Consider the following 10,632-nt stretch of genomic DNA (forward strand, 5'->3'; position numbering starts at 1 on the left):
ATGTTGCTCAGTGGTTGAGTGTCAACCTATGAACCAGGAGGTCATGGTTCGATTCTTGGTCGGGGTATATGCCTGGGTTGTGGACTCCATCCCCAGTGTTGGGGCGTGCAGGAGGCAGCCAATGATTCTCTCTCATTATTGATGTTTCTCTCTCTTTCTCTCTCTCTCTAAAATCAATAAAAAATAATAAAATAATAAAATAAAATAAAGAAGGTTAAGAACCTTTGATTTAGACATGTTATTCGTTATTTATATAAATCTTAACATTGTTGCTGGCTTTTGCTTCTGTGTTCTGGCTCAAATAATTTTTATTATATCCTTACTTATTTTTTTCCTATTTTAATACCTTTAATTTTATGAGATTTTACATAACATAAAATTCACCCATTTCAGATATATGATTCAGTGATTCAATTAGTAACTCACCATCATCATAACTCAGTTTTAGAACATTTTCATCCCCCCATCACTCATGCCTATTGACAGTCCTTAGCTCAATTGAAATTGTATTCTACCTCCTTATCATTGATTATAGTGTTTTTAGGTTGTAAGAATTCATCTATAAGGAAAGTCCTATGACTATTCTAACATTTAGCATAACATGACTAGTATAACATTGAAAAAAATTTTATTGTTGAAAGTATTACATATGTCCCCCTTCCTCCCCCATTGACCTCTTCTAACCCACCTACATCCTAGTATACATTTTAGAAACAAGTTTAATTAAAAGATACTAATTCTAATTGGTTCAGGCAGTAGTCATCAATTGATGCTAACACTAGTGGGTAAATGCTTGAGGACTAATAGAATAGTTACATAATTTCAAAGTATCTTTCCTAAAGGCATTTATTAATTATAAGAGGTAACATAATGCTACAGTGGAGAAACATGACAGACGCCACCTTAGCCAAATGATCAAGGTTATTTTCACCCATCCTATATAATAAAGAGCTAATATGCCATAACGACTCAGACACACAACACTGGGGAGAGAGGAATGGGGACCAGCCAGGCTGTGGTCCGGGAGAAGGACAATCCACCTGCACCACAGTCTCAGGTGCCAGCGGCTGCACCTGTGGCCCAGGAGAGGGACAAGCTGCCTGCCCCGTGGTCCCAGGCACCAGCACCTGTGGCTGCAGCCCAGGCAAAGCCACCTGCCCACAGTCCCCTGCAGCCATGGCCGGCCCGGGTGAAGCTGGCCCGGTTCCTGGGTGCTTGTGGCTGGCCAGAGGGAGGGAAGCCTGTGTCCCAGGTGCCTGTGACTGTCCAGAGGAGGGAATCCTGGGTCCCGGGTGCGGGGCAAGGCAGAGGCGGTTAGGGGCAATCAGGCCATCAGGGGAGCAGTTAGGGGTGATCAGGCAGGTAGGCACAGGTGGTTAGGGATGATCAGGCAGGCAGGCAGGTGAGTGGTTAGGAGCCAGTGGTCCCAGATTGCGAGGCAGTCGGACATCCCCCGAGGGGTCCTGGATTGGAGAGGATGCAGGCTGGGCTGAGCAGCCCCCACCCCCACGCATGAATTTCGTGCACCAGGTCTCTAGTAATGAGATAAATCGACAGCATATGCACTGAAAAGGAAATGGCATCATTTCTGTTATATTCCTGCCAAAAGTACATAATTTGAATCTAATCATAATATCAGACAAACCTTCGTTTGAGGGATATTCTACAAAGCAATTGTCCCATACTCTTCAAAAATATCAGCCTCATGAAATGCAAAGAAAGTCTTAGGACTTCCATATATTGAAGGAAAGTAAAGAGATACAAGAACTGAATGCAAAGCATGATCCTAAATTTCTTTTGTTAAAATTGATATCATTGGGACAATTGGTGGAATTTGAATAAGGGCTGTAAATGACAGTGTTGTATCAGTATTCATTTCTTAATTTTGAAAATTTTACTGTGGTTATATAAGAAAATAGCCTTGGTTTTAGGAAATGTACATTGTAGAGTATAGCAGAAAAGAAGTATCATATCTGAAACTTATTCTTAAGTGGTTCAGAAATTGTGTGTGTGTGTGTGTGTGCATGTGCACATGTGTAGAGAGACTGAAGAAGATTGTGAGGACAATAAAAGTTAACAATTGGGAAATTTGGGTGGAAGTTATTCTGGAGTTAAATCTTTGTATTATTTTTGAAACTTTCCTGTAAGTATGACATTATGTTAAAAAAAAAAAGCTAAGTGAAAGACAGTCCTAAGTGTATTCATCATTGTGTCAAATATTGAACGTTTTGATACCTCAATTTACACTTCACTACTAGGTATTTTTAGCTACCGGCAAATTTTCTCCATGGATTTTTTGCTGTGCCTATTTACTTCTTTCATTTGAGTATTTGTGCTGTCATTTTTTGTTTATTATTTCCCTAAAACAGATGATTCTGAACTTCAGACATGGCCGTTTTCATTTTCTGCCAATCACCACCACCACCAACAATAAAAAATGTCAAAAAAGACCCATCATTGCGATAAACTAAAATAAGGTTTGGAAATATGAAGCAGAATGAGTCATACATCTGGAGAGTCAGCAGCTTTGTTTGGCCGCTGATTTAATTGGTAACTTTGGAATAACACACGTCATTGGTTTGTGCCCTATTCTTCTTAAAATCTTTTTTATAACAGAGTGTTGAAAAGATTAACTCATGATTGTGCATCACTTTGAATCTCCATGATTTAGGTATTAAGGGACTTACCACAAAAAATATCCCTATAAATAACATACCTATGAAAATCCACTTCTTGGTATTTTAGTAGTTTTAGAACTGTAAGATCTTCATAATGCTCACAGTATTACCAGCGTTAGCTTGCAGTGTGTGCTTTTTCCCTGTGGACATTATATTAATATTATTGAAGACAACAGGAATCGTGCCAGGGATTTATAGATCACCAGTACTTTGCCCTATTTTTTCTAATTTCTTGAACTAAAAGTGTCTAAATTAACTTTTTTCCCCTTCTAAATTGTTTTGTTTGTTTTTGAGAGATAAAGAAACATTGATGTGAGAAACATTGAGCATTGATCAGTTGCCTCCTGCACGTGCTCAAAACGACTCAAAAGTTCAACTAAGAACAGGTAAATAAATTATGATTTATATATTTTTTAAATTGATTTGAGAGGTAAGGAGAGAGAGAGAGAGAGAGAGAGAGAGAGAGAGAGAAAGAGAGAGAGAAATTAATTTGTTGTTTCACCCATTCATACACTCATTGGTTGATTCTTATATGTGCCCTTACCAGGGATGGAACTGCAATCTTGATGTATTGGAACATCAGTTTAACCAACTGAGCTACTCTGGCAGAGCCCCATGATATATTCTTAAAATATACTTGCTATCCATTAAAATAAAATTTTAAAAAATGAGTAAGGTCTACTACTACACTATAGACTTACAGAAACATTTCCAAGATGTTTAGTGATAAAAGCAAGATACAGAATAGGATATATCATATGCTATTTTTTGCATAGGAAAAACAGATTGGAATAAAACTTTATATTCATATGTCTGTATATTCATGAAGAAATTTTGGAAGAATATATTTTAAAAACCTAATAATGAATAGTATTTATCTATGTATGTGGAAGGGCTGAGAATTGAGTGGATGGGAATATGTTTATTTTATTACATACTAGAGGCCCGGTGCACGAAAATTTGTGTAAGAGTAGGCCTTCCTTCCCCTGGCTGCCGGCACCGGCTTCCCTCCAGCACCTGGGACCTGGGCTGGCTTCCCTCTGGCGTCAGCTTCATCACGAAGGACGTCCAGTCTAATTAGCACATTACCCTTTTATTATTATAGATTATTATTATAGATGTAATAATTAAATTTAAAATGTCATATTTTAACTATCATGTTTTATGTTTGTAGCTAGAAGGTATCCATATTCATTTAGTCCACCTTAATGAAACAAGAAATCTTGGCAAAAAAGTTTTTGGAAGTAAAGGCTATTGAAAAAGTAAATGGAAAGAATGTAAATGTTAACTGCTTACCATTTCTAAATAAAATAAGTGATAGTGATACCTTTTTTGTTTGGGAATGTATGTATTATTTGAAGCAACAGTACAGTTATTTTTACTAGTACATTTTTATTACTTAAATAACAACAGTATTCTTCAGAATCCAACAGCTTTTAAAAGGTAAAATAATTGTCTTTAGTAAGTTAAAAAGCAAAAAAAAGTTTGAGCTCCCTCTGCTGGGTTCCTGCAGCATATCAGTGTATTTTGGTTTTATTGAAAAATAAATTAAGGAGTTTTAAACTATGTTTTTCATTCTCTTATAAATGTTCAATTCTGCTAATATACCACGAATATTGGCAAAATGAGCATTTGAATATAAATGTAAAATTAACTGTTCCATTTAATACATCCCTAGGTAAGGTACCACTTAAGTGGGTTGTACAAGAAAAAATTTCTACATGCACCACAATATGTACAGAATTTTCATTTTTAAATCTATTTTGCCAAAAAAACAACCCCCAAACAAACTGAAAGTGAAAAAAAATTTATTACGGCTTTCAAATTGTAGTAACCATAAAAACTACATATTGTGTTAATATATTAAGTTTTAATTGATTAAAAATACCATATGCATATTTTCAAGCTAGAAGGAATATAAAATATTCACATAGCTAAGCAATGATTTACATGGCAAATCTGAGTATCTACATTGTTTTGTTCTTTGTCATGACAGTATAATCTATAATGTATTAATTTGCAATGTCCTTCAAAAATTCACCAGCTATCTCTTTTCTCTTTTTGTGATTTCTATTTTTATCCTGTAGATCATTATTGTCTCAGAGATGACCATCTTATCCTTCTATTTATCTACTAAATTTTTTTGTGTACTTCAATCTCTTTAAGAATGCCTCTTTTAAAAAAAATTCAGGTTTTCAACTCTCTGGTCAGTTCTATTTTTGCCTTGTTTGTTCTGACTGATATTTCTCTCTCAAATTACTGGTGCTTCTTATATAAGATGTTGTTTTCCTTAGTTGGTTTGTGTTTTAATTCTGATTCATGTGGTGGATGGTAAAGGAGGTGTTTTTAGTAAATGTTTTGCAAGAGATAGCTATTAGCAGCCTATGAGAGCTGATTGTTCATTTTCCAAGAATTTTTTAGACTAGTTGTTAAACACAAGATTTTATTAAAAATTAAATTATCTCAACTTAAATTACATTAATTATATTAAAGAGGCAATAAACACTCAAAACTCATCATTTCCTAAGTACTCTACTTTATTTTATTATTATTTATGCTCTTCAGGTTATTTACATCTATTGTATCTCTATGGTGTAAATAATGTATAATGGCGTGTTACTGCAAATCTCTTTCCAACTCTGCATTCAGTGATATCATGTTGATAACTTGAAATTGGCTATGGTGAGAGCATTTATACCATAGAACCTGGCAAATGCTACAGAGCTGGGGCTTGATTTATTGTTTTGCTGATTGTCTAGACAGAACAAAGTGACACAACAAACGCTATAGATACAAGCATTTGGCAAAAAAATCAACTAAAACATTTTGTGAGAACCAGTTTGTTGCATGAATTTACAATAAAGAGTATTGTATATTTTGTTATTATTCATAAATTGTATGCTATACATCCTTTATTATCAGTAAGCTTACATACATATGTATCTATACATTTTGTTTTCTAGAAAGCCAATTGCTAAACATTAACCAGCACACCACCAAAGTCTCTATCCCCAAAAGTACTAGAGGGAGGCAATTAGTTAATTCTCTGCTGAGGCTCCTGGAGGAATCACTGATATAGTACTCACCTAGGCTCAAGGGTAGTGCAGTGGTTTTAAAATATGTCCACAAATTATTTGATATACCTCCTTTCTAAGGGTGAGGCCTAATTTACCCCTCCCTGAATGTGGATTGTTCTTGACTTTAATTAATAGAATGTGGTGGAAGCAATGGTATTAGATTTCCAAGGCTTTTTCATAAAAGACATCGTGGCTTCTGACTTGCTCTTTCTTGGATTACTTGCTTTGGAGGAAGCCATCTCATAAGGACACTTAAACATCCATATGAAGAGGCCCATGTTTAGCTTAATACTTTAAAAGAAATCCCAAATTTTCTAAAAAATATATTTATGGTTGGCCGGTGTGGCTCAGTTGGTTGAGTGTCATCCTCTGCACTGAGATGTCACAAGTTTAATTCTCAGTCAAGACACTTGCCTGGGTTGTGGGCTTAATTCCCAGTAGGGGGAGTGCAGGATTCTCTCTCATCGTTGATGTTTCTATCTCTCTCTTCCTCTTTCTCTCTCTAAAATAAATAAAAAACATATTAAAAATAAATAAAACATTTAAAGAATTATATATAGTTATGTTCCTGTTTTGATGATTTCTTTAGCATAAACCAGGTATCTATTACATAATGCAGGGCAAAATGAAACAGATAATGACAGATAGATGTAAATCTCATTATCCAGAGCAAAAAATATGTAATATTATGGAAAACCATCTGACAGTGAGATGATGTGACATCTATGCTGTAAAAATAATTCAAAGTGGGTTAAAGGGAGAAGATGGAGTATCAATAAGATTGACCATGAGTCAGTTATTGTAGAAATTGGATGATAGGGAAGATAATACTTCTTTCTGCTTTTGCATATGTTTACATTTTTCCATAATAAAAAATATTAAAATAAAAATCTAGGACAGCAAGGACACCCAGAAAACAAAAAGATCCCTGGGAAGGCCTAACAGACTGGCTAGAATACAAGTTCCATGAAGGTAGAGACTTTGCATGTCTTTTTACATCTGTATCTCCAGGGTCTAGAGAGATTTATAGCACACACTAGGCTCTCAATATATATTTGTTGAATGAGTGGACACTGAAAAACAAAATCCATAACTTGGATGAGAGTTTAACAGCTCAGACTAAGAGTCAAGACTCCTGAGATTCCTAGCTAAGACTCCTTAGCTATTCTAAGGATAAATATTTCACGACAACCACCCAAAGAAACAGCAAAGCAGATTCACAGATTTCATTTTGGAATTCCATCAGAAGTAGGTATTTACATGCTTATATGCATTTAATCCCTAGAGAGCTTCTGTGGGGACTATGCCATTATCATTTCATTTCATTGTTTTTATCCAACAAATATTTATTATGGAGATGTCTCTTTCTTTCTAGTCAAGAATCAGAAAAAAACACTATGTATACTCTATCCTCCCTTCCCTCTTTTATTCTTTGGTTAATATAAGTGAGGGGAGGAATAAACAATCTTTTGGAGAATGTTCACCTCTAAATTTGTTGTTTGCTTAGGAGCCTTAGGACAAAACTGTCTATTACAAAAGAAATGATGCAGAGCCTTAATTAGGGCTTTTGAAATTCAAGCCCACTCTTACTGGGGGCCAGAGCTCAGCAGAGGAAAATGATCAAGAACACTGAAACAACAGACATCAGGCACAATTAAATGTCCACATAAGATACTCTACGAAGTTTAAACCTATACTGCCCAATACCAGGGCCACTAGCAATGCATGGTTATTGAGCCTTTGTAATGCAGCTTGCTTGAATTGAGATGTGCTATAAGTGAAAGTACATACCAGATTTCAAAGACTTAGTAACCAAAAATAAATGAATGAATGAATGAATGAATAAATAAATAAATAAATAAATAAAATATCTCAATAATTTTTATATTAATTGCACTTTGAAATAATACTATTTTGGATAAATTGGGCTAAACAAAATATATTAAAATTAATTTATCCTTTTTTAATTTTGTTTTTTACTTTTTAAAAATGCGGCCATTCGGAAATTTAAAATTACATATGTGGCTCACATCATAATTTTATCGGACAGTGCTTTTTGAAAATGTAAGGACTTTTCCTCTATTGTGGAACATACTAATGAGTTCATTGTATTAATAGCACAATTCCTAGTCTTCTTATTCTGTACTGTTTTGGTATTTACATTTTTATTGAGAGAGGGAAGGGAAGGGGAGGGGAGGGGAGGGGAGGGGAGGGGAGGGGAGGGAAGGGAAAGAGAAAGAGAAAGAGAGGTTTGTTTTTCCACTTATTTATGCATTCATTAGTTGATTCTTGTATGTGCCCTAACTGGGGATCAAACTTGGTGTATAGGGACAATGCTCTAATCAACTAAGCTACTTGGTCAGGGCATATTTTGGTATACTTTGGATACTGCTACATGAAGTCATTATAATAAACGAGAGGGAGGCCAGGGGATTGTCAAGGGCGGGGAAAAAAAAAGGACACATATGTAATATCCTTTGTAATACTTTAAGCAATAAAAAATAAATAAATAAATAAACGAGAGGCCCGGTGCATGGATTTGTGCACCAGTGAGGTCCCTCAGCCTGGCCTGCACCCTCTCGAAATCTGGGACCCCTTGGGGGATGTCGGACTGCCGGTTTCGGCCTGATCCCGCAGGCCAGGCAAGGATTGGGCTGAAACCAGCAGTCTGACATCCCCTGAGGGATGTAGCAGTGCGTAAAGCAGCAGGCAGCTGGGGAGAAGCCCGAGCCCAGGCGGGGCGCCATGCCACTCCTGCTCAATCCAGCCCCCTGTGCCTGCCACTGCCGCTGCTCAGTAGCGCTGCTGTGGAGACAGGAGGCTCGCACCGCCTCAGCTGTGCTCACCAGCTGTGAGCTCGGCAGTGCTCCCGCTGCGGGAGTTCACTGACCACCAGGGGGCAGCTCCTGCATTGAGCGTCTGCCCCCTGGTGGTCAGTGCGTATCATAGCGACCGGTCAACTGGTAGTTTGGTCAACCAGTTGTAACGGTCACTTAGGCTTTTATATATATATAGATTATTGGTATAAATGGAGTGTCCACCAGAGAATTGGTGATTGTCCATCAAACTTTTTTACCAGAAGTACTCTGATCTTATTAAGGGAAAATGAGTCTGTTCTCTGATCTCAGTTTACACTCTTTGCTATTGCTAAAGTATTTCCTCTTGAATTACCTAAGGACTTACTTCATTATAGCAAGCATTACTTTTTTCTTTTAGTTATGTGTGTCTAGTCTCAAATGACAAAACTATAGTCTAGTCCCTTTAAGATTCTCCTAATTCTACTTCTAAAGAACCAAAAACGTGGAATTTATTATGTTAAAGGTGATTTGTATCTCTTCTGTTTTTATATAAAAACTAGAGGCCCAGTGCACAGATTCATGCACCGGTGGGGTCCCTCGGCCTGGCCTGCGGGGATCCTGCTGAAACCGGTCTCCAACATTCTCGGAGGGGTCCCAGATTGTGAGAGGGCGGTTCTTGGGTGACACACCCTGGAATCAGGCTCCCTCTTCTCTGGTTTCAGATGAGTCACCCGAGGACCACTCCTGTGTTGAGCATCTGCCCCCTGGTGGTCAGTGTGTGTCATAGCTACCGGTCGGAGCATCTGCCCCCTGATGGTCAGTGCACATCATAGCTACCAGCCGGTCAGCCTGTCATTAGGCTTTTATATATAGAGAGAGCCCCAAATTTTAAGCTTTTTCTTAAAAGAAGTACATGTGTGTTCATGTTTTCAATTAATCCTTATATACTGAAAACCTTTCATGACTGTGCATCATATATAAAATAAAAACTAGTTCAAAAATTTTAATATGGCCTCTGTTTGCCTAATTTAACCTAACTTCATACCCCTGTGACCTTTTGACCTTCTTTAAGAACCCAGCATGTCCTTACCTCAGAACATCCCACAAGCTATTATGTTGGCCTGGATGTTCTTGTCTTTCATTTCACATGGCTAACTTCTACTTATTACTTACTCTTCTTAATCATTTAAATATCATATCCTTAGAGAAGCCATGCTTGGACCTTTCTAGTCTAAATTATTACAAAGATTCGTATTTTCCTCTATTTCTTTCAAAATACCTGTAATTATACATTTTTTCCTATATGATTATTTGTTAAATGTCCTTCTTGTATATTCTGCTGTAAGTTCCATGGCAGACATGTCTTTTTTTTGTCCACCACTGTATTCTCAGCAAGTATGTCTGAAACAGAGCAGACCTTCAGTAAACATTTGTTGAACAATGAATTGGAAAGACTGAATAAAGTGCAAGAGTTGAAAACATAAGGGAGTAACTATGAAAGGAGGCCATAGGGGATTAAATTCAGAGCATTAAATAGAAGATAAAGTGTATGTATATTAAAAAAGTAAAATGATAGGTGATTACATCATAGCCATAGAAAGTCAAAGGCTTGTTAGAATGTATGTCTTGAGAGCATAATAAATTGAGGTGGCTAAGAATGATTTCAAAGAAGTACAGTAATTGATGTGTGGCTGGTTAACTCAGTGGTTAGAGTGCTGGCCCATTGACCTAGGAGTCGTGGGTTCAATTCCTGGTCAAGGGCACGTACCTCGGTTGTGGGGTTGTGGCTTTGATCCTGGCCCCAGTTGGGGCGAGTGCATTGATATTTTTCTCTCTCTCCCCCTCCACCCTCCCTTCCATTCTCTCTAAAAATGAAAGGAAAAAATATCCTTGGGTGAGGATTAAAATAATAATAATAAGTAATTGAGCCAGAAGGGATGGCTAAATTTTACTATTAACTATAATTTTTTTAATTCCTAAAAAATAGAAAGAATGATTTTAACCTTGTTGCTTTTAGGTGGGGGAACAGATGGTGGAGAATAGACGTTAGAATTTACAAAAGAATTTACCTGGAGAAGT

The sequence above is a fragment of the Myotis lucifugus genome, unplaced genomic scaffold (genome assembly GCF_000147115.1).
Source record: "Myotis lucifugus unplaced genomic scaffold, Myoluc2.0 scaffold_24, whole genome shotgun sequence".
In the NCBI taxonomy this organism is placed as follows: domain Eukaryota; kingdom Metazoa; phylum Chordata; class Mammalia; order Chiroptera; family Vespertilionidae; genus Myotis; species Myotis lucifugus.